This window comes from Ornithorhynchus anatinus, chromosome 11, assembly GCF_004115215.2.
Source record: "Ornithorhynchus anatinus isolate Pmale09 chromosome 11, mOrnAna1.pri.v4, whole genome shotgun sequence".
In the NCBI taxonomy this organism is placed as follows: domain Eukaryota; kingdom Metazoa; phylum Chordata; class Mammalia; order Monotremata; family Ornithorhynchidae; genus Ornithorhynchus; species Ornithorhynchus anatinus.
Window position 1 is genome coordinate 56,274,475 of NC_041738.1, and position 4,900 is coordinate 56,279,374.

Sequence of the window (4,900 nt, forward strand, 5' to 3'; positions counted from 1 at the left end):
TCTGCGGCCCTGTTTGCGCCTATTTCTTTATTCATTCGATCGTATACATTGAGCGCTTACTGTGTGCAGAGCACCGTACTAAGCACTTGCAACGTACAGTTCGGCAACAGATAGAGACGATCCCTGCCCGACGAGGGGCTCACAGTCTAAAAGGGGGAGGCAGACAGCAGAACAAAACAAGTAGGCATCAAAGAGATGCCATGTCACTGGCCATCTCAGGCAGCTGTTTCTCCGATTTACCAATGTCACCGGGGCCCTAGTGATCGATGGTGGTGGGATGACTTAATTTTAATTGTGGTATCTATTAAGCACTTTCCAGGTGGCCAGCACTGTGCTAAACACTAGGGGAGGAACAAGAGGATCAGGTTAGATGCAGTTCCAGTTCCTTACAGGGCTCACAATCGAAAAGGGAAGAAGAATAGGCTCATCTCCCCAGCTCACTGATGAGGAAATGGAGGCCCGGGGAGCTTAATAATAATTATGGTATTTGTTAAGCGCTTACTATGTGCCAGGCACTGGCCTAAGCACTGGGGCGAATACAGGCAAAATGAATTGGACATTGTCCCATGAGGGACTCACGGTCTCAATCCCCATTTTATAGATGAGGTAACTGAGGCCCAGAGAAGTTAAATGATTCACCCAAGGCCACAGAGCAGGCAAGTAGCGGAGCCAGGATTAGAACCCATGACCTTCTGACTCCCAGCCTGTGCTCTTTCCGCTAAACCAGGCTGCTGCTCATGACTTGAAGGGAAACAAAGGGAGGCAGCATTGCCTGATGGGTAGAGCACGGGTCTGGGAGTCAGAAGGATGTGGGTTCTAATCCCCACCCTGCCACTTGTCTGCTGTGTGACCTGGGGCAAGTCACTCATCTTCTCTGTGCCTCAGTTACCTCGTCTGTAAAATGGGGATCAAGACGATGAGCCCCAGGTGGGACAGGGACCGTACCCAATGTTTAGCTTGTATCTACCCCAGTGCCTAGAACAGTGCTTGACTCATAAGTGTTTAACAGACGCCATCATCATTATTTATTTATTTATTTGATCTGCCCCAGGGCAGAGATGGAAAAAGAACCCAGGTCTCCTGGCTCCCAGAATCGTGCTCTCTCCAATAGGCTCCAAAGCTTCCCTTCATTTCCCTTCAATCTTGCTGGGGAGACCCAAATTCAAGGTGCACCTGTTAAAGATTAAAGGGGCCTGTGCCCAGGCGGAAGTCGGGAATTCCCAGAAGAAACCTCACAGGGACCAACAGAAGAAAGGCAGAATCGAAAACAGGTATTACCTCCTCGTTTGCAGAACGGAGACTTCTCCCCTTTCTTTCTCTTTGGGAGAAATAGTAATTAATTACGGTTCCACTGTGAATGCAGATTTGCCCAAGGAGAAAGATCAATTACAGCATAGAGATTAAGAACGTAAGTGACCGTTAATTAACGGTAAGTTATTCCCTGGGAAATCTAACGTAAAATCCCCGGGAACTTTAAATGGCTCACGGAACGGCAGCATTTCAGCAGATACCGACGGAAGCCATCCTGGACAACGCCCACAAGAAACAGTGAGGCCTAGTGGAAAGAGAACAATGTTGGCATTTGTTAAGCGCTTACTATGTGCCGAGCACTCTTCTAAGCGGTGGGGTAGCTACAGGGTCATCAGGTTGTCCCACGTGAGGTTCCCAGTCTTAATCCCCATTTTCCAGATGAGGTAACTGAGGCCCAGAGAAGTGAAGTGACTTGCCCACAGTCCCACGGCTGACAAGTGGCAGAGGCGGGATTCGAACCCATGACCTCTGACTCCCAAGCCCGGGCTCTTTCCACTGAGCCACGCTGCTTCTCAAAACAGGCCTGGGAGTCAGAGGCCCTGGTTTCTAATCTTGCTCCGCCTCTCACCTGCTGTGTGACCTCGGGCGAGTCTATTCATTTCTCTGTGCCTGCACAAAATGGAGATTCGCTGCCTGTCCTTCCTCCCACTCGGACTGTGAGCCTCATATGGGGCTACCCTAGTGTTTAGTATGGTGCTTGGCACCTAGTAAATGCTTAACAAAATTTATATTAATAATAATAAGGCCCAAGGCAGTTCCCCCGTCCAGCCCAACCTCCCTACACACTAGTACGCCACTCCCAGTAACTCAGTGGTTAACCTTGCCCCAGGAGTCAGACGGAAAGATAATCTGTCCTCTCTCATAGGAGCTGGAAGTAAGGAAAATGAGGAGAGAAGCCCAAACCATCAAGAATGCCTCCTTAATTCTCTTTGATTTGGACAAAGGATTTTAGCACTCTGCTCCTTCTCCACACCTTTCTCCTTCCCTGGCTTTGAGGGGCCTGGAACTCTCCTGGGAGAAGGGAGATTTGGTTTGACTCTTTGGTAAACGCTCCTTCTTCGGGCTATAGAATGCAAGTTCCCCTCTAGACTGTCAACTCCGTATGGACAGGGAATGTGCCTCACAACTCTGTTGTATTGTCTCTCAAGGCTTTAGCACAGTACACGCGGGGAGTGCTCAATAAATAATAATTGTGGTATTGGTTAAGTGCTTACTATGTGCCAGGCACTGTATTCATTTTTTCATTCCATCATATTTATCGAGCGCTTACTGGATGCAGAGCACAGTACTAAGCGCTTGGAAAGTACGACTGAGGAACAAATAGAGACAATCCCTGCCCACCGACGGGATCGCAGTCTAGAAGGGGGGAGACATACATCAAAACAAGTAAACGGGCATCAATAATATCATTGTAAATAAATAGAATTATAGGTATAGACACATCGTTGATATAAATAAATAGAATTAGAAACACGTCCGTGGATCCACAAGTGCTGTGGGGCAGGGACGGGAGTAGAGTAGAGCAAAGGGAGCAAGTCGGGGCGACGGGGAGGGGAAGGGGAGCAGGGGAAAAGTACTAAGCACTGAGTAGATACAAGGTAATCAGTTAAGACCGGTCTTTGTTGTCCCACATGGGGCTACCAGTTTTAATCCCCATTTTACAGATGAGAGAATTGAGGCACAGAGAAGTGAAGCGACTTGCCCAGGGTTACAGAGCCGACAAGTGGCGGAGCTGGGATTAGAACCTATGAACTCTGACTCCCAGGCCCGGGCTCTATCCACTAGAAAATGCCGTTTCTCGCTGATTGATTGATTGATTTAGGCCCAAGGGAAGTCAGTCTGGGACTAAGGGATGGCGAGCCCCACGTGGGATAAGCACTGTGTCCAACCTGATGATCTTATATCTGTCCTAGCGCTTAGTAGAGTGCTTGGCCCATTGTAAGCGTTTAACAGATCTCACCATCGTGATTATTCAGTGCACCTGGAAGCTGTGACAGCAGGAACGGGGGGAAAGGACCAGGAGTTTATTGGCCCCGTGGGCCTGTCTCTGGTCAGACAGACCTTTAAGGAGATGAATGAATTGCTCCAGAGAGCATTACGGAACAGGAAATTCAGGGACTCCCAGAATTCCCAACTGTGAGGCAAGTGAGCTCGTTACGGGCGGGGAACTTGTCTGCTAATTCTGTTGTATCGTAATAATAATAATAATTAATAACAATGATGGTATTTAAGTCCTTACTGTGTCCCAGGCACTGTTATAAGCACTGGGGTAGATACAACCAAATCAGGTTGGACGCAGCCCCTGTCCCACGTGGGGATCACAGTCTCAATCCCCATTTTACGGATGACGTAACTGAAGCCCAGAGAAGTAAAGCGATTTGCTCAAGGCCACACAGCAGACGAGTGGCGGAGCTGGGATGAGAACCCATGACCTTCTGACTCCCACGCCCGCGCTCTATCCGCTATGCCATACTGCCTCTTGTACTCTCCCAAGCACTTAGTACGGTGCTCTGCACATAGTAAGCGCTCAATAAATACCATCGATTGCTCGGTACGGGACCTTCCGTCCCACATCTCGCAGCCACGTTAACCCAGCCAGTCCCGGGGGAATCATCTGCTTTCGGCCAAAGTGCTGGGTATGACCTCTGCCCCTCCGACCATTCCTGGGGCCACTGAGGCACACGCCTCGACCATGGAGAAGCAGCGTGGCTCAGTGGAAAGAGCCCGGGCTTGGGAGTCAGAGGTCATGGGTTCCTTCATTCATTCATTCAATAGTATTGACTGAGCGCTCACTACGTGCGGAGCACCGTACCGAGCGCTCGGGACGAACGAGCCGGCAACGGACGGAGACGGCCCCCGCCGTCCGACGGGCTCACGGTCCCGTCGGGGGAGACGGACGGACGAGAACGATGGCGACGGATAGAGTCGAGGGGAAGGACGTCTCGTAAAAACCGATGGCGACCGAATAGAATCGAGGCGACGTACATCTCGTTAACGAAATAAGCGGGGTGATGAAAATACATACGGTCGAGCGGACGGGTACGGTGCCGAGGGGATGGGAAGGGAGGGGGATGGGGGCAAAAGAGGGTTAAGCTGCGGAGAGGTGAAGGGGTGGGGGGGGCGGCAGAGGGAGTAGAGGGAGAAGGGGAGCTCGGTCCGGGAAGGCCTCTCGGAGGAGGTGAGTTTCAAGTAGGGTTTCGAAGAGGGGAAGAGGATCGGTCCGGCGGAGCTGAGGAGGGAGGACGTTCCGGGACCGTGGGAGGACGCGGCCCGGGGGTCGACGGCGGGACGGGCGACACCGGGGGACGGCGGGGAGGCGGGCGGCGGAGGAGCGGAGCGTGCGGGGTGGGCGGTGGAAGGAGAGAAGGGAGGAGAGGTAGGAGGGGGCGAGGCGACGGAGGGCCTCGAAGCCTAGAGTGAGGAGTTTCTGTTCGGAGCGGAGGTCGACGGGCGACCGCCGGAGGCGTCGAAGAAGGGGAGTGACCGGCCCGGGTCGTCTCTGCGGGAAGATGAGCCGGGCGGCGGAGCGAAGGACAGACCGGAGCGGGGCGAGAGAGGAGGAAGGGAGGTCGGAGAGAAGGCCGCCGCG